The sequence below is a fragment of the Schistocerca cancellata genome, chromosome 1, assembly GCF_023864275.1.
Source record: "Schistocerca cancellata isolate TAMUIC-IGC-003103 chromosome 1, iqSchCanc2.1, whole genome shotgun sequence".
NCBI classification, from domain to species: domain Eukaryota; kingdom Metazoa; phylum Arthropoda; class Insecta; order Orthoptera; family Acrididae; genus Schistocerca; species Schistocerca cancellata.
The window spans coordinates 952,809,613-952,837,263 of NC_064626.1; positions in this window are offsets into that span (position 1 = coordinate 952,809,613).

Sequence of the window (27,651 nt, forward strand, 5' to 3'; positions counted from 1 at the left end):
TAGGAAGTACCAAGCACAAATTGATAGTGGTCATTTCATTGTGAATGACCAACAATATTCAATAGACCTAGTCAAGTCAAATGCCAGACAAAGCAACCCAAAACACACCGCTGATGTCCAAATACAGTTCTTCTCTCCTTCCACCATGTTTGTAAACACACAGGGACTTGAGCAATCACCAAATATCAAAACTCTGCACTTTTTCTTCTTAAGGAGGAATGCTATGAGGTTTTCAAGACTCTGTATAAACAAGTCATCATTTTTATTAGGGGTACGGTACAGAGTTACAACTAATATACCAATACTTGGAAGCAATACGGCTGCTGCTTAAAAATATGTTTCAGTACAAAAACTACTCATACCTATAGCTTCATTTATTAATTTCAGTCTCTTACAGATATATATGGCTACACCACCGTGCTTCATGTTAGTTCTATAGCACACTGTAGCTAGTTCAAAACCATTAGGCACACTAAAATCTATTTCTGTGTGAGACAGCCAATGTTCATTCACCAAAAGCACAGCACAATTCAGTTTTTCCAGCAATACTGCAGTTCCAAGAGCTTATTTTTCATTGACTGAATATTAATATGCAAAAAGGGTAGACAGTTTTCATTGACAGTTGGCACTGACTGTCTGTGAGTTTAACATGTCTTCCTCATTCCTGATGCATCAATTACCTTAGGCAACTTCTTCTGTTTGTTTTTCTTCTGGTTTTCCTCCCTATTCTGCTTCCAACTAAAAAACCACTCAGATGAGTGAGAGACACTGTTTTCTGTTTGTTTTGCAAGGTGGTCAAATTTTCTTTTTCACTGCTTCTTATTGTTGACACTGTCATTGATATTGATTCTGCTGATGTACATTCTAATATTGCTGTTGCTGGAGCTACTGTTGATGCTTTTGCTGCAGCTATTGCCACTGATGTTGGTTCTACAGTTGTTGCTGTTGGCATTTCTGTTTGATATGCTGGTTGAACTTGTGCAATTGCTGTTGCTAGAGGAGCTGCAGCTGACCTTGCTGCTATTGTTTTTGAAGGTGGTGTTGCTGCCATCATTGTTGAAGATGGTGCTTTAGCTGCTATTAAATTCTGATCTGATGGTGTTTCCACAGTTGGTGTAGCACTATATTGATTGGGTGGGTAGTACCAGTTAAGTGCCACTTTCTTCTCAGAATTTTTATTCTGTTTTTCTGAAACAGTATTAGCTATTTGATTGTCTACTATATGCTTTCCCAACTTGCTTAGATGTTGATCATGTTCTGTATAAAATCTGTGACCAATAATGTTTATGTCAATAATTTGCACATTTCTGAAATATTTGCAAATACTCATATATTGTTTATTTGCCACTCTGATTTCACTAGTAACACAGGACCATTGAGGTAGGTTGTGCCTGTGCGGTTAATTGCAAACTACTACATTTGTATCGGTAAGGTGGCTCAGGTATCTTTTCAAATTCTATGTGGCCTCCTTAGTTTCACTTTTATTTAAATTGTTCAATCACCCTAACAGAACAACAAAATCATTTTGATTAAGATTTGCATTTGCACACTCAGCAGATTGTGCTACCTTCCCTACTTCAGATAGTGGGGCATTTGGCTTAATAAAACTGGTTGCTTTTAGCTGTTTACACTGATTAAGAATATCTGCTAAATCACTCCTGTGACAGTCTAAAACACTATAATTTTGCTGACATTATTTACCATTTTTATCACACCAAGTTCTCTGATTTGTTTAGGACTGCATTTGTTAATTGTAGTATTTTGCTCATTGAGGCGCTCACTCTGTTCTTCAGGTGTGTTTTGTCTTTTCTGTTCTAATAATAATTCACAATGATGCTTTAAATTATGTATTTCTTGAATTAGCCCATGACTGTCTGCCAACACTACAATTTTGCTTACATTATTTACTGTTTTTTTCTCACCAAGTTCTCTTATTTGTTTAGGACTGCATTTGTTAATTGTAGTATTTTGCTCGTTGAGGTACTCAATTTGTTTGTTAGGTGTGTTTTTTATTTTCTGTTCTAATAATAATTCACACTGATGCTTTAAATAATGTATTTCTTGAATTAACACAGATACAATTTCAGATTTGTCGTCTGTGTTGCAAAGTTTTATGCCTAAATTTTCATCACCATATTCTGAACAAATCCAGAATTTTGTTTGCATTCCACATTCACACAGCTATAGTGGTACACTGTACTTTTAATGCACATTACACCTTTAGTAGGACACTTTTTCTTGCAGTAGCACTGTTTTGTTAACATAGTTTCGTACATTTCCTTGGAAAATGATGGTGGTGCTTCACAGTGTATATTGTTTTTGCATTTTTTGAGTTTTTTTTTCACTTAATTTCGAGACTAGATCACACACAACACATTTTCCACTGCTGTAGACGTTAATAGTTCCACATATTGAACACTTTTCTTCATTTTGGTTAGCTAAAACATTAAGTCTTCAAATCATACAACTTCCACTAGGTGCCATATTACACCTACATCTACATTTACATGACTACTCTGCAATTCACATTTAAGTGCTTGGCAGAGGGTTCATCAAACCACAATCGTACTATCTCTCTACCATTCCCCTCCCGAACAGTGCGCGCGAAAAACGAACACCTAAACCTTTCTGTTCGAGGTCTGATTTCTCTTATTTTATTTTGATGATCATTCCTACCTATGTAGGTTGGGCCCAACAAAATATTTTCTCATACAGAAGAGAAAGATGGTGACTGAAATTTTGTAAATAGATCTCGCCGTGACGAAAAAGTCTTTGCTTTAATGACTTCCATCCCAACTCGTGTATCATATCTGCCACACTCTCTCCCCTATTACGTGATAATACAAAACGAGTTGCCCTTTTTTGCACCCTTTCGATGTCCTCCGTCAATCCCACCCGGTAAGGATCCCACACCACGCAGCAATATTCTAACAGAGGATGAACGAGTGTAGTGTAAGCTGTCTCTTTAGTGGACTTGTTGCATCTTCTAAGTGTCCTGCCAATGAAACGCAACCTTTGGCTCACCTTCCCCACAATATTATCTATGTGGTCTTTCCAACTGAAGTTGTTCATAATTTTAACACCCAGGTACTTAGTTGAATTGACAGCCTTGAGAATTGTACTATTTATCTAGTAATCAAATTCCAACGGATTTCTTTTGGAACTCATGTGGATCATCTCACACTTTTCGCTATTTAGCGTCAACTGCCACCTGCCACACCATACAGCAATCTTTTCTAAATCGCTTTGCAACTGATACTGGTCTTCGGATGACCTTACTAGACGGTAAATTACAGCATCATTTGCGAACAACCTAAGAGAACTGCTCAGATTGTCACCCAGATCATTTATATAGATCAGGAACAGCAGAGGTCCCAAGACACTTCCCTGGGGAACACCTGATATCACTTCAGTTTTACTCGATGATTTACTGTCTATTACTACGAACTGCGACCTTCCTGACAGGAAATCACGAATCCAGTCACACAACTGAGATGATACCCCATAGGCCCGCAGCTTGATTAAAAGTAGCCTGTGAGGAATGGTGTCAAAAGCTTTCCAGAAATCCAGAAATACGGAATCAACCTGAGATCCCCTGTCGATAGCGGCCATTACTTCGTGCGAATAAAGAGCTAGCTGCGTTGCACAAGAACGATGTTTTCTGAAACCATGCTGATTATGTATCAATAGATCATTCCCTTCAAGGTGATTCATAATGTTTGAATACAGTATATGCTCCAAAACCCTACTGCAAACCGACGTCAATGATATAGGTCTGTAGTTCGATGGATTACTCCTACTGCCCTTCTGAAACACTGGTGCGACCTGCACAATTTTCCAATCTGTAGGTACAGATCTATGGGTGAGCAAGTGGTTGTATATGATTGCTAAGTAGGGAGCTATTGTATCAGCATAATCTGAAAGGAACCTAATCGGTATACAATCTGGACCTGTAGACTTGCCCGTATCAAGCGATTTGAGTTGCTTCGCAACCCCTAAGGTATCTACTTCTAAGAAACTCATGCTAGCAGCTGTTCATGTTTCAAATTCTGGAATATTCCATTCATCTTCCCTGGTGAAGGAATTTTGGAAAACTGCATTCAATAACTCCCCTTTAGTGGCACAGTCATCGGCAACAGTACCATAGGCACTGCGCAGCGAAGGTATTGACTGCGTCTTGCCGCTTGTGTACTTTACATACGACCAGAATTTCTTTCGATTTTCTACCAAATTTTGAGACAATGTTTCATTGTGGAACGTATTAAAGGCATCTCGCATTGAAGTCCATGCCAAATTTCACGAATCAGTAAATTTTAGCCAATCTTCGGGATTTCGCATTCTTCTGAACTTCGCATGCTTTTTCTGTTGCCTCTGCAACAGCGTTTGGAACTGTTTTGTGTACCATATTACATGAAAACAAAATGTCTACACTGCAGAACTAAACCAAGATTAAGCAGTTAGGAAGAACTAAGCTGAGGAATATATGTACAAAGGCTGAAGTAAACACTATCTGCAGAAAACTAGCTGCATGCTATGATACAATGTAAAAGCTATTTAACTTTATATAAGTGGATGCTACATGAAAGGGGATATATAGATGATGAATGAAGGAATATAAATTAAATCTATGCTACATGAAAGGGGGTATATAGATGATGAATGAAGGAATATAAACTAAATCTTGGATATACTATGAGAGACAGGATTGTGCCCTGCCTATGACAACACTTTTCTTTCTAGCTGCAAAAAGGTAAGTCCCAACGACAAATGTCATATGAGTACATGCATTCTCACAACTAAAAGAAATTGAATATATGAATATTGAAAGTGTGATACATTAGTACATTAATAATAGCCACTGTACACCAGCTGTATAAAAGGTTTGAACTTAGGTCTGGTGCTGTCACATGAAGAAGGTTTAGAGGTCAGACCAAGTCCATGTTACTGAGATGTGCACCAAGCAAGGGTTATTACAGTACATTTGCACATGAACACAAATTGTCTCAGCATTGTTTTACAATGGTTCATTAGCACAATTCTTGTAGAGACATTCTCATGCCCTTCAGAATACACAAGAATTATATCATGTGGCAAAAGGAAGTAGGCCTATAAGTTACCAACACTGAGGTACACTGTTTACAGTTGATGATGAGACTCATATAACACAATTTTGTACTGTCAAGATGTATCAGTGGATAGTATATGTTAAATAAGTGGATTAACATGAGTGGATAGTCATGAAATGATATAGTCAGCAGTTCCCTCATGATGAATGAAGGATTGGAGGGGTAGAGAAATAATCAATGATTCTTCCTGTTCATAACATATCCTGTAGACCAGTAGACACATTCTACTAAACTTGTCAGAGGTGTAGCTAAATGTATTTAAGTAGGATTACTGATGTTATGAGGCTTTCCTTCTCCCACATCTATAATGATGGAAATTTCATGTCAGATGTGATGTATGAAGACAAAACTTACACACATCATATGATAATTTTGTATGCAAATATTTTGTCAATACAAGAAAATGAGATCGAAAAAATGAAAACCTGTATAATGTTACATAATGGTGAGTTTATGGATACAGATTATTCACAAATGAACATTTAAAAAGGGTAATACCCTAGATAAAAAATGCGATAAAAATGATAATGTAAAAACTGAAAGACTTTTGTGTGACAAAATTACAAGAAATGTATATAATATTAACTGTCTTGTATGTGGAATTTCTGTACAGTGTTTATGTAAATTTTTGTACAATATTTATGTAAAGAAATGTAAAATGGTACATGAAAATGTATATGTATGGAATAAGAAATACCCAAACCTGGCATGTCAATATATCTTAAAATGTAAATGCTTAGGTTATCATGACAATGATGAAACGTGAAAGAACATGATGCAATGTAAATCTTAATATGTTTTCCAGGACTGCATATGTGAACTGAAGATTTAAAACCCATAATTCTGCGTGTGTTCCCACAAAAAGTGAGTGCCAGTGCTAGGGAATTACAAACATTTATATTCTCTATGGACTTAGGTGAAACATGGATGATTAATAGTTTGGACAAGAAGAGAATAGAAGCTTTTGAAATGTGGTGCTACAGAAGAATGCTGAAGATTAGATGGGTAGATCACATAACGAATGAGGAGGTACTGAATAGGATTGGGGAGAAGAGGAGTTTGTGGCACAACTTGACTAGAAGAAGGGATAGGTTGGTAGGACATGTTCTGAGGCATCAATGGATCACCAATTTAGTATTGGAGGGCAGCGTGGAGGGTAAAAGGCATAGAGGGAGACCAAGAGATGAATACACCAAGCAGATTCAGAAGGATGTAGGTTGTAGTAGGTACTGGGAGATGAAGAATCATGCACAGGATAGCGTAGCATGGAGAGCTGCATCAAACCAGTATCAGGACTGAAGACCACAACAACAACAACAACATGGACTTAGGTATCAACAAGAAGACATTTTGCTGCAGAGAGGGTATGGAAATGAATACAGGCTCTGGAGACATTCAAGGGTCTTTGTGATGCTAATAGTGTGAGCCTGGTTCAACCACTGAAACACGTGGATTACAACAGGAACAAATGCCTTGGCCATAAATGTTGAACCTCCTCACCACAGCATCCATGCTTCCACTATGCACAAGCTTCAGTAAACAAATTTGCAGCAATAGGATAAACACTTTTTTTAACTTTGGGTAAACAAGTGAAGTTGTAGTGCACTCATGGACAGCTCAACTTAACTGCAGCATTATCAAACTCAAGTGTGCATGCAGCATGCGTCACATGAGATGTACATGCTGGACAGTGCCACAATGGCAGAGTTCAAGTTCCAATAATCAAACTACAGACTCTGAATTCAAAGGCTCCTGTTGACGGAACCTTTAAAAAAATTATTTTTAAATGGTAGTAGTAATATTTTGTGAACTGTACACTAAAGAAAATTTTATATATTTGTATGTATATATCCCCTAAGTGATCAAAAGTATCTGGACACCTGGCTAGAAATGACTCACAAGTTCATGGCACCCTCCATCAATAATGCTGGAATTCAACATGGTGTTGACCCACACTTGCCCTTGATGACAGCTTCCCCTCTCTCATGCATATGTTCAATCAGGTGCTGGAATGTTACTTGAGAATGACAGCCCATTCTTCATGGAGTGCTGTACTGAGGAGAAGTATCGACATCAGTCGGTGAGGTATGTCATGAAGACAACGTTCCAAAACATCCAAAAGGAATTCTATAGGATTCACGCCAGTATTCTGTGCATGCCAATCAATTACAAGGATGTTATTTTTATGTAACCACTCTGCCACTGGCCGTGCATTATGAACAGGTGCTTGATCATGTTGAATGATGCAATCACCATCCCAAAATTGCTCATCAACAGTGGGAAGCAAAGAGGTGCTTAAAACATCAATTTAGGTCTGTACTGTGATAGTGCCATGCAAAACAAGAATGGGTGCAACCCCCCTCCATGAAAAACATGACCACACCATAACATCACCACCTCTGAATTTTACTGTTAGCACTACACGCGCTGGCAGATGACATTCACTGGGCACTCACCATTCCCACACCCTGCTATCAGATTGCCACATTATGTACCATGATTCATCACTCCAAACAATGATTTTCCAGTGTTCAGTCATCCAGTGTTTATGCTCCATCACCAAGCAAGGCATCATTTGGCATTTACTGGCGTGACGTGTGGCTCATAAGCAGCCTCTTGGCCATGAAATCCAAGTTTTCTCACCCCCTGCCTAATTATCATAGTACTTGCATGGATCCTGATGCAGTACGGAATTCCTGTGTGATGGTCTGGATTGATATCCGCCTTTACACATTACAACCCTCTTCAACTGTCAACGGTCTCTGTCAGTCAACAGATGAGATCGGCCTGTACTCTTTTGTGCTGCATGTGTCCCTTCACATTCCCACTTCACTATCACATTGGAAACCTAGGGATGTTTAGGAATGAGGAAATACTGCTTACAGACGTATGACACAAGTGACACCCAATCACCTGACCACATTCGAAGTCCGTGAGTTCTGTGGAGTGCCTCATTCTGCTCTCTTACGACATCTAATGAATAAATGGGGCCGCTGATTAGGAGTACATGGCAGTAGGTAGCAGCCAAATGCACCTAATATGAAAAATGTATGTTTTTTGGGATGTCCAGATACTTTTGATCACATAGTGAATGTAAGACACTTTCCAGAAGTAAACGAGGTATACTTTGGCATGTCTCAGTACCATGACAGGCCGAGTTTAAAGTACAAAAAAAAGGTGCAAATAGTCTAACACAGCACAGCTGTATACTGTTGTCCAGTGACATGGTTCACACCAGTATACAGTGGGTGGTGGTGTGGGGGCAGCAGTTGTGTAGCTTCTTTAAATGGTCTACACTTATAAACAAATATTTGTGTTGCCCCTTGCAGTAAAGATATCATAGGGAGGTATGATTATTTCAGTAAGTTAACAGGAAGTTGAATGGTGAACTATCAGTTATTTTATGTACCTCAGTTGTTTTTGTTTACCAATCTCAATGTCTGTCAGTCTTTTGAGCTGGTGTGATAATAATATATGTAACTGAATTCTCACAGTATGGTGTTAATTAAAAGTTATAATATGCAGAAGTGGCAAGTTTTCATTCTCATACCTAGCTACGTCATATTCTCCACCTCACAATGTGATGAGGACTTGCATTTTTAAATGGATCTTTTTGGAACGAAGTCAACATGTAGAAAGAACAGCCACTGCAGCTATGCCAGCATTGTTGTATGTCATTGGGGAGACAGGGTTAATGTTGTTGTTGTTGTGGCCTTCAGTCCTGAGACTGGTTTGATGCAGCTCTCCACGCTACTCTATCCTGTGCAAGCTTCTTCATCTCCCAGTACCTACTGCAACCTACATCCTTCTGAATCTGCTTAGTGTATTCATCTCTTGGTCTCCCCCTACAATTTTTACCCTTCACGCTGCCCTCCAATACTAAATTGGTGATCCCTTGATGCCTCAGAACATGTCCTACTAACCGATCCCTTCTTCTGGTCAAGTTGTGCCACAAACTTCTCTTCTCCCCAATCCTATTCAATACTTCCTCATTAGTTCTGTGATCTACCCATCTAATCGTCAGCATTCTTCTGTAGCACCACATTTCGAAAGCTTCTATTCTCTTCTTGTCCAAACTATTTACCGTCCATGTTTCACTTCCATACATGGCTACACTCCATACAAATACTTTCAGAAATGACTTCCTGACACTTAAATCTATACTCGATGTTAACAAATTTCTCTTCTTCAGAAACGCTTTCCTTGCCATTGCCAGTCTACATTTTATATCCTCTCTACTTCGACCATCATCAGCTAGTTTGCTCCCCAAATAGCAAAACTCCTTTACTACTTTAAGTGTCTCATTTCCTAATCAAATTCCCTCAGCATCACCCAACTTAATTCGACTACATTCCATTATCCTCGTTTTGCTTTTGTTGATGTTCATCTTATATCCTTCTTTCAAGACACTGTCCATTCCGTTCAACTGCACTTCCAGGTCCTTTGTTGTCTCTGACAGAATTACAATGTCATCGGCAAATCTCAAGGTTTTTATTTCTTCTCCATGGATTTTAATACCTACTCCGAATTTTTCTTTTGTTTCCTTTACTGCTTGCTCGATATAGAGATTGAATAACATCGGGGAGAGGCTACAACCCTGTCTTACTCCCTTCCCAACCACTGCTTCCCTTTCATGTCCCTCGACTCTTATAACTGCCATCTGGTTTCTGTACAAATTGTAAATAGCCTTTTGCTCCCTGTATTTTACCCCTGCCACCTTTAGAATTTGAAAGAGAGTATTCCAGTCAACATTGTCAAAAGCTTTCTCTAAGTCTTCAGATGCTAGAAATGTAGGTTTGCCTTTTCTTAATCTTTCTTCTAAGATAAGTCATAAGGTCAGTATTGCCTGACGTGTACCAGTATTTCTACAGAATCCAAACTGATCTTCCCCGAGGTCGGCTTCTACTAGTTTTTCCATTTGTCTGTTAAGAATTCGTGTTAGTATTTTGCAGCCGCGACTTATTAAACTGATAGTTCGGTAATTTTCACATCTGTCAACACCTGCTTTCTTTGGGATTGGAATTATTATATTCTTCTTGAAGTCTGAGGGTATTTCACCTGTTTCATACATCTTGCTCACCAGATGGTAGAGTTTTGTCAGGACTGGCTCTCCCAAGGCCGTCAGTAGTTCCAAAGGAATGTTGTCTACTCCGGGGGCCTTGTTTCGACTCAGGTCTTTCAGTGCTCTGTCAAACTCTTCATCCAGTATCGTATCTCCCATTTCACCTTCATCTACATCCTCTTCCATATCCATAATATTGTCCTCAAGTACATCGCCCTTGTATAGACCCTCTATATACTCCTTCCACCTTTCTGCTTTCCCTTCTTTGCTTAGAACTGGGTTTCCATCTGAGCTCTTGATGTTCATACAAGTGGTTCTCTTATCTCCAAAGGTCTCTTTAATTTTCCTGTAGGCAGTATCTATCTTACCGCTAGTGAAATAAGCCTCTACATCCTTACATTTGTCCTCTAGCCATCCCTGCTTAGCCATTTTGCACTTCCTGTCAATCTCATTTTTGAGACGTTTGTATTCCTTTCTGCCTGCTTCATTAACTGCATTTTTATATTTTCTCCTTTCATCAATTAAACTCAGTATTTATTCTGTTACCCAAGGATTTCTAAGAGCCCTGGTCTTTTTACCTACTTGATCCTCTGCTGCCTTCACTACTTCATCCCTCAAAGCCACCCATTCTTCTTCTACTGTATTTCTTTCCCCCATTCCTGTCAATTGTTCTCTTATGCTCTCCCTAAAACTCTGTACAACCTCTGGTTCTTTCAGTTTATCCAGGTCCCATCTCCTTAAATTCCCACCTTTTTGCAGTTTCTTCAGTTTTAATCTACAGGTCATAACCAATAGATTGTGGTCAGAGTCCACATCTGCCCCTGGAAATGTCTTACAATTTAAAACCTGGTTCCTAAATCTCTGTCTTACCATTATATAATCTATCTGATACCTTTTAGTATGGTTCTTCCATGTATACAACCTTCTATCATGATTCTTAAACCAAGTGTTAGCTATAATTAAGTTGTGATCTGTGCAAAATTCTGTCAGGCGGCTTCCTCTTTCATTTCTTAGACCCAATCCATATTCACCTACTACGTTTCCTTCTCTCCCTTTTCCTACACTCGAATTCCAGTCACCCATGACTATTAAATTTTTGTCTCCCTTCACTATCTGAATACTTTCTTTTATATCATCATACATTTCTTCAATTTCTTCATCATCTGCAGAGCTAGTTGGCATATAAACTTGTACTACTGTGGTAGGGGTGGGCTTCGTGTCTATCTTGGCCACAATAATGCGTTCACTATGCTGTTTGTAGTAGCTTACCTGCTTTCCTATTTTCCTATTCATTATTAAACCTACTCCTGCATTGCCCCTATTTGACTTTGTGTTTATAACCCTGTAGTCACCTGACCAGAAGTCTTGTTCCTCCTGCCACCGAACTTCACTAATTCCCACTATATCTAACTTTAACCTATCCATTTCCCTTTTTAAATTTTCTAACCTACCTGCCCGATTAAGGGATCTGACAATTCATGCTCCGATCCGTAGGACGCCAGTTTTCTTTCTCCTGATAACGACATCCTCTTGAGTAGTCCCCCCTGAGATCCGAATGGGGGACTATTTTACCTCCGGAATATTTTACCCAAGAGGACGCCATCATCATTTAATCATACAGTAAAGCTGCATACCCTCGGGAAAAATTACGGCCGTAGTTTCCCCTTGCTTTCAGCCGTTCGCAGTACCAGCACAGCAATGCCGTTTTGGTTATTGTTACAAGGCCAGATCAGTCAATCATCCAGACTGTTGCCCTTGCAACTACTGAAAAGGCTGCTGCCCCTCTTCAGGAACCACACGTTTGTCTGGCCTTTCAACAGATACCCCTCCGTTGTGGTTGTACCTACGGTACGGCCATCTGTATCGCTGAGGCACGCAAGCCTCCCCACCAACGGCAAGGTCCGTGGTTCATGGGGGGGTTAATATTGAGCTGAAAACCAATGGAATTAACATTGAATTAATGTTCCAGAACTGTCACAACAAATCTTAACATGCATGCATCAATATCTATACTTGTTTTCTTGGCATATGTGAGGGTGGTTTGAAAAGTTCTCGGAACACCATGAGAGGTCAGCACGAATTGTTCACGTGATATACATTGGACTGTTGCCTGTAAACACATGTCACGTCACTGCTCTTGGAAGAGAGCTGTGGCAGTGACATGGCTCTGTTGTTGTTCCTGCATAATGATTTGTGAAGATGGAAAAATCTAGATTCATGCAGTGATTAAGTAATTTGTAAAGAAAGGTATGAAAGCAATTGAAATTCATGCTGATTTTCAGAATACACTGGGAACTCTGCTCCTTCATATTTAACTGTTGCCAAGTGGACAAATGAACTTAAATTTTGTTGGGAGAGCTTAAATGATGATAAGCACACTGATTGGCCAAGACGTGTCACTACTCTAGTAATCATTGCAAAAGTGCACAAAATGGGCATGGAGGATCACCGATTGAAAGTGTATGAAATTAATCACTCTTTTCAGATGTCATCTGCAAGGGTATATCACATTTTAACTGAAGAATTAGAAATGAAAAAATTATCTGCAAGATGGGTCCTACAACTCTTGATGCTGGATCAAAAACGCATGAAAATGGACAAATCGGAACAGTGTTTGACGCGCTTTAGGAGAAACAGACAAACATTTTGCACCATTTTGTGACCACAGATGAATCTTGTGTGCACTACTACACCCCAGAGACAAAACAACAGTCTAAGCAGTGGAAACATGCTGATTCTCCCCGACAAAGAACGCAAAGGCAATTCCTTCAGAGGGAAAGGTCACGGCATCTTTGTTCTGGGATGCAAAGGGTATTCTGTTTGTAAATTATCTCCGCACTGGGCAAACAATTACTGGAGAATACTATACTAACCTCCTGGACAATTTACAATGAATGATATGCGAAAAAAGGACAGGTTTAGCAAGGAAGAAAGTCATCTTCCATCAAGACAATTTGCACCCGCACACATGTGCAGTCGTCATGGCAAAATTACATGAACTAAGGTATGAATTGTTGACACACCCACCTTATTCATCTGATATGGCTCCATCAGTCTCCCATACCTTCCCAAAACTGAAAATTTTTATTGGTGGACAAAGATTCACTTCAAACGAAGAGTTGATAGCCGGAGTTGACAACTATTTTGCAGGCCTGGAGGATATTCATTTTCAAGATTGGATAAAGACTCTGGAACATCATTGGACCAAGTGCATTAATTTACAAGGAGACTACATTGAAAAATAAATAATGTTTCAGTGATGTAAGCACTTTTTTCTACTCTGTTCCAAGAACTTTTCAAACCACCCTCATAAATTCTGGTGCAGTTAAACATTAATTACTTCAGCTCTGAATAGTTCAGATTATTTCTCTCCCCAACCACTCTTTTATCATTTCATTTCAGTTGAGGAGTTCAATGGCAAGTAAAGTTCAACATATTTTTAAAGCTAGTTATATAATGTGTGGACATTTAAACCATACTTCATTGGTCATGCACCGTCTTGTACCTTGAAATGGAAGAAGGTCTATTACCATGGAACTATGATTGCTACAGATGACCTGAGTTTCTTTCATCATTCAAATATTTTACATCTCCTGAAAATAAAAAATTTTTTGTTTCCAATATCTTCTATTTCACAATGTATTTAACTTATAACTGTTGTTTGATAATAGTTCTGCTTAATTTGATATCACTTACTGGTTATTGGTATGTAAATAATTTATTAGATCGACTATTAAATACTGTATTGGTAAGATTTTCTCAATTCATAATACTTTAAATTTTAGTAGGAAATTTATTCCCTGATACACAATCATGTTATACCTTGGAACATTTTTTTCCCGTTTGGAAAATCTTACTTTTCCAGAGTAGTTTTGTAATTTCTTAAAACAACTGCAACTTAGAAAATGTGAATGCCACAATTTAAAATGGAATTAAAAAAACATACTGAGCTTCAATTACAGGGTGAAAGTCTGAAAAAGTTCCGAGGTTCAGCACTTTCCCCCACCTTTATAATGAAATACAAAATTTTAAATGATTTTTGTCCATAATGTCATATGTAATTCTGAAATTCCTGCAATATTACTTAGGTACAACTGACTGTCATCTGCTGCTTATTTATGCCAGTCTCAGTAGAAAATGCACACACATGAAGTAACCAAATTGTATGGCCAATTGTGGAGATATTCTGATCTGTTGCAGGTAAGACTGCTATGACACCCATTGGACAATGAACCAAGAGCCTCAGCACTACCACGAAGACGGTCATTCAAGTTGTATGCTACCGTTGGCTGATGAAGTACCCTCTGTAGATAACGACATGCTGATACACCATCTATAGCTCCCAAAACTGGGTGCTCGGGTGACTGATGGCAGAGCACAATATGAACAACAGCCTTTTCATGTACACTAAAGCTCTTGGTTGATTATCGCCAGGTGGCACAGCTGTCTTTCCCTTTACCAACCAGGAAATCTTTGTTGTAGGCCACCAAATATGGTGTCTTCACATCTGCACATTTTTTACATCAGCATAAACTACAGGGTTTACTCACAGCTCAGCAGTGTGTTCACTGTGATGGTACAATGTTGTTGGTCAACCATGCTGATGAAACATTGTGGGAATGTCAAAATAATATGCAACATCTTGTCCAGGAACCATTTCTACAATTAGTCCCTTGGGAGTCTCAAACAACACACAAAAATAATAGTATATATTTTGGGTTTTGTACTATACTGTACACTTTTTAAATGTTATAATAATTTACTTTTCCACAATAATTTACTCACATTTGGTTTTATTTCTACACTTCCCATAATTAAGGTTTGATTATATACTGCCTAAAAAAGAGTAAATAATTTTGTTTTGAAAGTACTATCATATTAATGACAAAATGAAAATTTTATGCATCTGTGACAGACAGCTGTACATTATTTTTGCTCGTATTAACTTTTTGCAATCTACAAACTAATCAGTAAACATTGTTTTCCCATAACAGCTGCTTAAAGAACTGTGGACATAGTTTTAAGCCAAATACAAGAGAACCTATAATTATTGAAGGTAACTGCATCAATTATTGTGCAGATATTGATGATAATTTTTATGAGTGGGATGTTGTCTGTGGTGGCATTCCAGTAAATATAAACTGGGAGACAGACACACTATTTGGAAAAAAGAATCCAAAACTTGGACTTAAGGAGAATATCTTGCAACCTGGAAAAAGATGTGATTTCATTGTTAAGGGTAAAGTATATCTAATATGTGCACATTATTTTCATCATAACGTTACAAAAAGAAATGGAGAGCACTTGGTTGCTTACTTTGGAAAATTTTGCTTAAAGTATGAAATTAAATTACATTATTATTATTATTATTATTATTATTATTATTATTATTATTATTAATGTAAGCTGTGTCTGGGTTTAATTTGACTTAGTAATGCTTGAAGAGATTTATTTTTTTAATTTTTTGCATAGAGTCAACAAAAATGATGACTATTGCAAATGTCAGTGTTGTTTACATAATTATGAAGATGTTCTTAAAATATAAACAAAACAAAAAGTTTATATAAATTAGAAAGACTATAATACAAGCACACAAAGGGAATCTAGTGTCACAGAAGTAGGTATACAACTAAAATATTTCTGATTTCTAATACAAACTATAAGATCACATGTTTTCAACTTAGAATTCAGATGACATACATGACCACAATACTAGAAATAAAAATAGTTACTTTAGACAAAGAACAAAGTTAAAAATAACAGATCACAGTCCATACATCAGTGGTCAAATCTGGTTTAATAAATTTCCAAAAGAGTTATGTGCCTATGATGGAAATATCTTTAAAATGAAACTCAAATTATTCCTGGAAAAGAAATATTATGAACAATGTTTTACTGAAATAAGCATATCATGTTTTCAAATAGCAAATAGTTTGTTTTGCAATGTAACACAATTACTTCATTTTTTCCTAGTATTTTTTGTAGGCCTAATGCTAATTTCAACAGAATCTCTTATCAATGAGAAGAAAGTAATAATTTCATTGAAGAGGCTCTGTCAGCATAGAGCCACACTACATAATCTTTAACAGAGAACTATGAGTTTCTTGAATGAAACACCTTAACTGATGATTTTTGTTTTAAGGGTGTTATGCTATGGTCCAAGTGATATTTCTTTGGCTAATATTTCACTTCAAATGCTAGAGACATCTTCAGACGCTATAATGACTCAGAAGGCAGTTAATCACAAACATGTTCAGCAAGCAAAATGTTTATTATAAGCATGCAACTGTCAGCTCATTACATCAGACTACTGCCTAAGATCACAGAATCTTTGTGATCTGTGTTATAGAGCTTGTAATTCAGAAAAGTGGCCTAATTTGTTGTATTTAGCATTAACTGTCTAATTTATTTCCTAATTTCAGTCCTTCTTATTCTCTGTTAAAGTTGTTTTTGAGATTCTGAATTTTTATGATCTTTCTGTGCATTCTAGCATATTATTGGTTAGATTCTGATAGAACCACAGTATCATAGAACAAAATTGGCCATTCTTTAGTCTGAGAGTATGATCTCCCAATGTTGATTTATCTGTGTTGCCCAGATGGTAATTGTTCTTGTGATCCTTAATGTGGTGTTAATGCTTCTTTTTGAACTTCCTGTGCACACTGGAGTGCATGTGCAAGGGTATTCTACATACTCCTACTGTAGCAAGTGATATGTATAGGTCCTTGGCAGTATTCAAATATTTGGGTCCCTTTCTTGTTGATTTAAAAATTGAGTCAATACTATGTCTTCTGAGGACACTGCTTAAGAAATCTGTGACTTTTTTGTAAACAGGAAGACAACATTTTTTAATTGGTTCTTTTTTATTAGAAACTCCAGAACTTTTAATGTGTAGTGCCCTATTTAATTCTTTCTCAGAGTAGTTGTTTCTTCTGAAGGCAGTTTTCGAAAGATCCTTATATAAGTCCAAGGTACAAGACTTGACCAATTCACCCAGCCTGCACAGACTATTCCAGTTCTACTGCGACGTAATGCGCTCTTTCGACTATCGACGGCAGTTCTGCAACATAAATTGTCCACCTACCTCGATACTGCTGAAGATCTGCACACCTAACTCCAGACTGCAGCTACTTAAGAGATCTCAGAGAAGCAGTGTTGAAGAAACTGAGATTTCATAACTAAATGTTGGAGGCCGCTATATGTACAAAAAGCTGAAAATAGTCTTGCGATCTCTAAAGAATAAATCGGAAATGGGTTCCTGTCAAATTTCTAAGTTCAAAGGTCCTTTTAAACTTGCATTAGGATTTTTTTATTGCTATTAAACAAAATCATCAGCCCACATGTGTTCAAATCATTAAAGTTCCTGTTCACAGTCCTCGTCACTCTCAAACAGCCAGACCTTTTCGTATCCAATTCTGAAATCATTTACAAGAGTAACACAGTCCATAAACTGCTATTTACTTTTGCATACAGCATTCAGTGGTTGTCTTTATATAAAGTTTTTGCTCACCATAAATACTCAGTAAAAAAATTTACTTAGTACTGCCACCATTTTAGTTCAAACTTTACACATGCAATTTTCTCCAGAACAAAATATTTGTTGACTCTTAAAATTTCACAAATAGTTAATGGTAAACACCAGCTACCTTTGTCTCTGCACCGAAATGCAGAAGTCACCATATCACTTCATTTTACACATAATGCGTTCGGACACTTTCAGCGTGACTGGCTCCTTCAAAAGGTAGTCCACCACTTCCTTCTTCTCTCTGCCTCTATAAGCACCTCTGTCTCATGTGTTAGGTGGCAAACTGTCTCATTTCTTATTGGCTGTACAGAATTACGGCCAATCAGAACTGACTTTCAGGGTGTGGCATGCGCCAAAATCTAGCAAGAACCAACCACTGTTCTAAGCTCATTGACGTCATTAAAACAAGCAACTCAAAACTCTCTTGTTAAACAAATAAAATGAAATAAACTTTAAGCTGTACTTTACGTCTGGAATTTAACTATATAGTTGTGAACATTCTGGCTGTCTCTTACGTATACAAACATGCTGGGACATCCGTCATCCACTAGTGGGGGAACCACTGGTGGATTCATTCCCACGATACAAAGCTGGAACACTTGCAAGTTCCTATAGAGAATTACAAACTGAAAATTTAATATTGGCAAATGTCCCACATACACTCACACAAGTACTGTCTTTCACACTCACCCTAACACAAAACATAAATACCTACTTGAAATTCTTGCTGTTATTACTACAGCAAAATTACGAAATGTTTTCTAACATGAGAACTTAAATTTGAATCTAAACACTGAAGGTGTTATCATATCTTTTCAAATAGTCACAGTTGGTGAACTATTAACATATATATAACAAAAGCGCTGGCAGGTCGATAGAAACACAAACAAACACAAACATACACACAAAATTCAAGCTTTCACAACAAACGGTTGTTTCGTAAGGAAAGAGGGAAGTAGAGGGAAAGACGAAAGGATGTGGGTTTTCAGGGAGAGGGTAAGGAGTCATTCCAATCCCGGGAGTGGAAAGACTTACCTTAGGGGGAAAAAAGGACAGGTATACACTCGCACACACACACACATATCCATCCGCATATACACAGACACAAGCAGACATTTGTAAAGGCAAAGAGAAAACACACATTCTTCCGTCTTTCCCTCTCCTTCCCTCTTTCCTGACGAGGCCCAAACTCTTTGCCTTTACAAATGTCTGCTTGTGTCTGTGTATATGCGGATGGATATGTGTGTGTGTGTGTGAGTGTATACCTGTCCTTTTTTCCCCCTAAGGTAAGTCTTTCCGCTCCCGGGATTGGAATGACTCCTTACTCTCTCCCTTAAAACCCACATCCTTTCGTCTTTCCCTCTCCTTCCCTGTTTCCTGACGAAGCAACCATTTGTTGTGAAAGCTTGAATTTTGTGTGTGTTTGTGTTTGTTTGTGTGTCTATCGACCTGCCAGCGCTGTTGTTTGGTAAGTCTCCGTCACCCCCCGTCCACCTTCTCCAGTTTGCCAATGACACCACCTTCCTTGCCTTTGCCCCCACCCTGCAGCACTCCCAACACCTTTCCAATCCCATCTTGACCGGTTCACCGCTTGGTGCAACCAGTGGTTGCTCAAGGTCAGTCCCTCCAAAACCCAGGCGATCATTGTAGGCAAAACCACCCCTTCCTTCCGCCTCCTTGATTTCTATCTCACCATCTATGGCCATCCTATCACCCTCACTCCCACCCTTAAGTACCTTGGCGTCACCCTCAACCGTCGCTTCTCCTGGACTCCCCATCTCTGGACAATCCACGCCAAGGCACACTCCCGACTCCGTATCCTCAAGCTCCTTTCCGGCCGTACATGGGGTTTGGACCCCTCCACAATCCTCCACACCTATAAATCCCTCATCTGCCCTATCCTTTGTTATGCCCATCTGGCCTGGATCTCCGTCCCCCCCCCCCCCCATACCTTTTATAAATCCCTCCAAATCCTTGAACGCCATGCTCTCCGCCCCGCCTATCGCATCCGTCTCCCCTCCCTCACGCGGATCCTGTATGATCTCATCCCCTTCCCCCACCTCCTCCTTTTTCTTGCAAGGATACGGATCCTGTACACCTCCCGCAAACTCGATCCTCCTCATCCGCTTGTCTCACCCATCCTCTCCCATCTCCGCCCGCTGCCGCGCGTGTATTCCCACGTCCCACCCAGTCTCCATCACTCCACCCTCCTCACCCTCTCCCAAGGTGGCTTCCGTCGGCTCTCCCTCCCTGAAGATGTCCTCCTCCCCTCCATCTACCCCTCCTATCAACTTTGATCCTCCCCCCCCCCCCCCACATCCTGTGTCCTTTCCATTAGGCACCCTCCCTCCCTTCTCTTTCCCGTCCCCTCCCTCCTTCCCTCTTCCCCCAGGCTTCCCCTCCCCCTTCCTCCCTCTCCCGCCCCCCCTCCTCCTCTCTTGGCAGGTCCCCGGACTCATACACGGATAGTGAACATTCGCGCACCGGTGATCAACGCCTCGTGTCCTGTGTGTGCCGTCGTTTTGTGCTTAAGTGTTTCAGTGTTATTCGTTTTGTGCCCCTACGTTCACGTGTGACAATTTTCGTCTCTGTCTGTGTCGAGTGTCTGCACAATTTTATCTAGGACTCTATGCCTGTGAACAGCACCTTGTATTTTATACAGTGTTTGTCTCCGTTTATATGTCCACCATGTTTTTTCTTTAAATGCCTTCATTTGTATATTTGTGTTCTCTGCGGCTAAAGAGTGTCATCGTCTGCTGCTGCATGGCGTGCCTGTAATACAGGTTTCAAAATAACAATAAAGAAAAAAATATATATATATATACTTGTGCAAGAAGGGGTCAGAGTACCATAGAGCAAACTGTACATGTCTTTGCAATTGTGTGGGTAGATCTTTTGTTACGTTCACGAGTATTCTCTATAATGTTGCACTGTCGTTTCATATAACGTGATTTGTTACTGCCTTCTTAGGCATTATTTTTGGTGTGCATCTTTTTCAGCCTTGTTGTAGATACTGTTACAGCCAGAGTTTCTTATGGATAATGCCTGGCCCTTGAGGCCATGGGTAGGTGACTCGTCCAACACCCTGCACGGTAGTGTGGTGCCTATCAAGCAGTGTGCTGGTGGTGGTGTTAATCCATGAGACCTGGAGGTTAATCCCATTGCCCACACATGTGGTCTACCTCTCTAGAAGGGATGATATTGAAAGGGTCTACCAAATCCAGTATCTTCTGAGAACTAAAGTGTGCATTAAATCCTATGTAGGCCGCCCTGGGCCCTCCATTTGCCATAGTGCCAGTGCTTGCACCACACTTCTAATTACTGTTCCTTGCATTGTGGTGTGTCAAGTGTGCTGGACTGCATGTGTCAGAGATGCGCAACCTCCCAGCCTCGGAGAAGCCCAAGTGTGCCAGATGTCAGGGCATTTCTCATGACCCCCACCAGCTGGCATCCTGAAAGCATTGCCCTATGTATCTGAAGGTGTTAAAGTCTTCCTGCCCTCCCAGGAGGAAACCTATTCAAATCAACCACCTCCACCTCTGCGAGATCTCGCCCATTTTCCCTCATTGAGGGCCAACCTGAGGTTCCTCTGACGATGGATGTTCAGACTCCAACTGCAATTGCAACACAGGAGCCCCCTTCATTTCAGTCCGATATGCCTGCCTTTGCTGATGTGGTTTGGCCTCCTACTCCTCGTCTTTCTCCTGTGGTGGCCACTAATGATCACCAACAAAAAGACCAACTGCAGCATCCTCACGACCATCTGCTAAAGTCGCTCAAATTGTCAGAGTGGTACCTCCTCCACCTATGCCAACTCCTGCGCCTGCTCATTGCAGGGTCCAGCAACCCACCCAGGAAGTACCCCCAGCTGTGGAAGCTGACACATCCTTTCGGGATGACATGCGAGAAATCCTACAGGTCATCTCCTTTTTCTCAAAACCCCATATCAGGGCAGTTATTCATGACACAGCTCAAAAAATCTGTGTGTCAGAGGATGGTCTCACAAAGGTCATTGCCCTGGTTGAAGGCTCAGTCAGATCTTAATATAATGGCGGATCACCCACCACATGACCACCGTCCCCCTAGGGATCTCATCGTCTGCATCGTTAATTCCAATGGTATTGAATGGATGAACACACAAGTTAATCAGAGCGACAAGTTTTACCTACACAACATGGTCTGCTATCAGACTGACCCACTCAATTGCTGTGGTGGGGACAGCCACAGGGCATTAGTCCACAACCAAAAGCCTCTTCAGCCACTGGACTGCATAGAGGCCATAGCTGTCACTGTCTCCACCTGCCCTGGGGCCATCACTTTTGCTGCAGTTTATTTGAGCCCTAACCAACCCCTCCTTGAGGCATACCTCCGCAAGCTGACTTCATTTGACAGGCTTATCATTGGGGCTGATCTCAAAGCCAAACACCTAGCATGGCATTCTCATTTCACCAATCCCAAAGGTCTCCTCCTCCTTGAGCTGGAAGATATCTTGGAAATGTCCATCTATGGCTCTCACAGTCCTACTCACATAACAGTCCACTCCAACTGCCAACCAGATGTTTTGGATGTGGCCATTTTTAAAAACATTGCCGTACAGTTTTCCTTGGAAACAGTACATGACCTAACTTATAACCATTACCTGGTATTTCTACACCTTACCGATGTTGCGTTGTCCTTTGACGGCTGTTCTACTGTCACGACTACTGCTTGGGACAAATTTTGCAAGGGTCCTCAACAACAGCACCCGGCTGGACCTAGACCTGATGATGATTTTCCTCCACTTTTACATGAATTGAAAATCCAGAAAAACTGTTGGACACAATTAGTAAGTCCCGGATGCTCCAGTGCCTACAGAATAAAGTTCTCCAGTGGAGTCTGTATGCCCCTCTGCTCACCAGAAGTGTCACTCTGCTTGAGGAGACAAATATGGCCCTTCTCAAGATGACCATTCACCATAAGGATCGACAACTATACTTTAAAGTGGAAGCCCTCCAAGAAACCTGACGTGTTGAGCCAAAGAAGAAGAGACAACCAAGAACTGCAACAAATGAAGATTCCCAAATAAGTGTTTTAACTTCAGTTGAGGCAAATCTGCACATAAGTAGCAGACAGATTGAATGGGAATCGTGGATTTCAAAAATGTCAATTTTTGCCACTGGGTACAAAATAAATTATGAGATGATCATAAGTTTTTTTCGAGAGTTCTGTTTTGTGACAAAGCATCATTCACAAACAGTGGTAATGTAAACCAGCATAATACGCACTATTGGGCAACAGAAAATCCATTATGGCTGCAACAAGTGGAACATCAGCGACCCTGGTGAATTAATGTATGGTGTGGAATTTTGGGAGAACATCTCATTGGCCCTTACTGGTATTTTATCAGTGACAATCTAAATGGTGCACTGTATGCCAACTTTTTAATTAAGGTTTTATTGATTCTACTACAAGATGTTTCACTTCATGACAGAATGGCAATGTACTTTCAACATGATGGATGTCCAGCTCATAGCACGTGCACAGTTGAAGTGATATTAAATAGAATTTTTAATGATAGGTGGATTATTCATAGAAGCACCATACCATGGCCTGCACGTTTACCTTTACATCTCTGAACTTCTTTATGTGGGGAAAATTGAAAGATATTTGTTATCAGGATCCACTGACAATGCCTGAAAACATGTGTCAGCACATTTTCAATGCATGTGTGACAATTACTGAAGGTGATCTACTCACTTTTGAGAGGAATTTCGTTATGTATATTGCCAATGCATTGAAGTTGAAAGGCATCATTTTGAGCGTTTATTATATTAATGAGGTTATTATGGTTTCTCATGAAGTAACATCATGCATTCGCATAATTTATGATAAGGTCAGAAAAGTAAATGTATCACATTGGAACAACAGAAATAAAGTCCAAATGTGACTGTTTCTTGTTTTTTAATTTGAAAAACCACATTGTTACCAGCTGTTGATCTAAATGGATGAGGCATATTATAAGTGTTGGAATATTACAGTGCTATCCGTCAAAAAGCAAAACAAATGTCCCAAATCAGTCATTCATATTTATTTATGTACTATATGAATGTGTAATAAAAATGGGGGTGCCTATTAGAAATGCAGTTTCTATCAATTTAATCAATGGCAATGCCATCCATAGTGCCATATGTTTTCCCCCACCAACAGATTTGTTCTTCTTATCTTTTCATTTGATGCTGCAGTCATGTGTGTGAGGTGTGTGTGTATGTGTGTGTGTGTGTGTGTGTGTGTGTTTGTGTGTGTGTGTGTGTGTGTGTGTGTCAATTGTTGATGAAGCCCTTAATGGCCAAAAGCTTTTTGTTATGCCTGTCTGTGACTCAGTATCTCTGCTATATGGTGAATAGCAACATTCCTTTTTATAATATTGGTACATTGAAAATACTGTTACACGTCAAACTTGCAGCCAAAGCCTTCATTAGAAAAGAAAAACACACAAGCATCACACAAGTAGGTGCACTTCACACACACACACACATGACCACTATCTCTGACAACTCAGGCCAATCTTGCCTGATGTGTGTGCCTGCTGTTGAAGTCTCAGTGCTTAATCCCTCATTCATGATGGGGAAGCTGTAATAGTGTGACTACCCATTTGTGATGAGTTGTACATAAGAACATATAGTGTTAAGCTCATCTGCAGTTTAAAGAGTTTTAGCATGCAATTAGTAATTCTCCTCATATAGGCTGAGCATTTCCTTTCTGACTTTTTCATAACTGTGCATAATCTATTGTAACTTTGGTTCCATTACCTGGCAGTTGTGGAGAAGTCACAGAGGTTATCTCAAGCAATGAGGATTTGATGTCTGCAAGTCTGTATCTGTCAGCAGCCATGGTTCATATTGTGATGAGCCCCATTGAAGCTGGTAATGAATTCTCCTCTGCTGTGGTGTGTGAGGGTCCCATGTGCTAGGTCAGGATAGAGATGGAAGTGGTGAAGAAAGTCTGCCATAAATACAGGTTCTCTGATATCTACAAATGAAAACTGCAGTGGGAATGTTTCATGTAGACCCATATCAACGGTTCAAGTGCCAATTCTATAAATCACTCTGCTGGGTGAAGAATGGGCTGGTCCTCATATGGGTGACACTCACTTCTGAACTAGTCTCACTGAGAAACAGTTAACAAATGGCCAAGCAATCCAGTATGTAGAGTCTGCCATTGTCGCATGGAAATGAGGTGAAACTAGTTTGGTTCACATGTTGTAACTATAGGTGACTGTGATGAGTACTGCAATCTAAAGTACCTATTGCAACTCATGTTTCAAGGTTGGGTGATCACATGGCAGAGAGCAGTTGCTGTTGCATGCATGGAACCAATACTACCAAGGCTGATCCAGTTTGCCTGAGTGTGGAACATTGTTGATGTCTGTGGGTGTGTTTGTTTTGAATGGCTGGATGTCACTGCTCTCATGGTGGCTGGTGGCATTGCTGTCCTTGGGAGTGCCAGTGAGTGCTCAATTTGGGTCAGCATCCTGTAGCCACAGGCCATGGCAAGATCCTTGCCTGTGCTGCTGGTTGTCATTGTTGTCCAGGAAATCCATATGTTGCCAGTGTTGTAACACTGATATAGCCTATTAGTGAAAATTAATTTGCAGTCAATTGTTTCATCCTAATGTGAAATCATGGCTATCATGCCAGTGACAGTAGCTTGATGAGCCACAAAAACCATATTACATTGTCTGGCAGGAATCAATTAATGTGCAGAGGGGCCTCTGAAGCTGAGAAAATTTGTTGGTTGGTTCACTGTAAATGGCTTTATATAGCTGTTCTACTGTCTCACCTAAATGGTTTCTTGATTTGTTTACCTAACTGAGATTGGCAAGATGGTGGGTAGTGTAAAAATTCGATGTGTATCTCCGAGAAAAAGTGTGAATTTTGCTGCGAAAAAGAAAAATTGTGACTGTCGTAGGGATGAAATTACAAAGCTCAGTGAACGTGTGTCTAGTTTACAATTTATTATCAGTTCCTTGAAGATGGATATCAAGAAACTTAAAGAAGAAAAAAGTGAAAGGAACATGACAAAATCATGCCATGAAGGTACTAATATGTTGGAGAATTGGACGGAAGTGAAGTACAAAAGACGCAAACAGATAATACAAGATACAGAAAATGGGGAAAGAAACATAAATGTAGTGAACAAAAATTACTTTGAAGCTCTTTCAACTATGGATTGTGACAATGTAGTTAATAGTTCGAGTGTACCACGTGGAAAACCAAATGACTTTGTGAATGAGGTAAAACACAGAATATTTCAGGAGCAGTTAAGTAAAAGATCATATTTATTTATTTATTTATTTAGTCCTTCAAATCCTACATGTATAGAGTATATACAAGGATATTGGACATGGTTAGGTATTTACTAGATAAAACACAATTTGTATTGAAATCCTAAGGACTAGTTATTGAAGTAATTTAGCAAAGATTCATACATACAACAAACATTACAGGCACATACAAAGTAGAATATTCATAATCTTTATTTTTGTTGTTTGGCTTTTATGTATTCTGTCAGACTGTAAAAGCAATGATCAATTAAACATGCCTTTACTTCAGCCTTAAAACTACAGTGTTTGCCTGCTGATTTAATATGGTTAGGTAGATTATTGAAAAACTTTATCCCAGTATGTAGTGTGCCTTTTTGACACAATGATGTTCTCACCTGTTTCATAGGAAGTTCAGATTTTTGCCTTGTATTGTGTGTATGTATATCTTCATTTTTTAATAAGATATCTGGGTGTCTATCAATATATTGTCTGATGAAAACTGATCTTTCATAGATAAAAATGCAAGGAAGAGGAAGAACTGACAGTTTTTTGAATATAGGTCTACATGATTTCATATTATTTTCCCCTTCAATAATTCTTAATATTCCCCTTTGCATCCTGAAAAGTTTAATATTTGTTGTTGCATTGCCCCAGAAGATTATGCCATATTTAATTACAGAATGCACATAGGAGTAGTATACATTTAACAGGCTGGCTTTGCTGCAACCAAGTTTTTAAGATCCTTATCATGTAGCAGGTTTTGCTCAGTTTTCTTTGCAAATATTCAATGTGTACCTCCCATTTTGTGTTGTTCTGGAGCCAGAGTCCCAGAAATTTAGTGCTGTCAACACTTTCAAGAACTCTGTCCCTAAGTTCTATTTGTATGTTTGGGTGGTGTCTTCCTTTTACATCATAGAAGTTCAGTGCTACTGTCTTTTCTTTGTTTATAATTGGCTTGTTATAGCTGAACCACTGTTCTACACTGTTCATTTTTGTATAGCAGAGTCTTTTAGTTTTTCTTCTGTTTTACCACTAATAAGGAAGCTTGTATCATCTGCAAATTAGAGTGTAGTTTGGCAATACTTGTTGTACATGAGATCACTGACATAGAGGAGAAACAGAATGGGTCCTAGTACTGATCCTTGAGGGATGCCGTATTTCACATTTTCATATCCTGTATAGTAGTAGCTGATTTTGTTATGGTCAGTATATTGCACTTCAATCACCTGTTTGTGACCACATAGGTATGTCCTGAGCCACTCATTGGATATACGTCTAATTCCTAAATGGTCAAGCTTCTGCAGTAGGCTATTATGGTCAATGACGTCAAAAGCTTTAGATAAATCAAGACATATGCCTGTCACAAACTCACTTTCATCCAGTTTAGTATAGATTTCATTAAGAAATTCAAATATTGCACTTTCAGTTGAATAGCCTTTCCTGAACCCATGCTGTGAGGGAGAGAGAATTTTATTTTTATTTAGGAAATCAGACAATCTCTTATAAAAAAAAAACTAAAATTTTTGAAAATACAGGCCATAGGGCTATTGGTCTATAATTTGAAACACATTCTGGATTTCCTTTCATGAATAGTGGTTTCAGTTTTGCCGTTTTTAAGCATGAAGCGAAGGTTCCT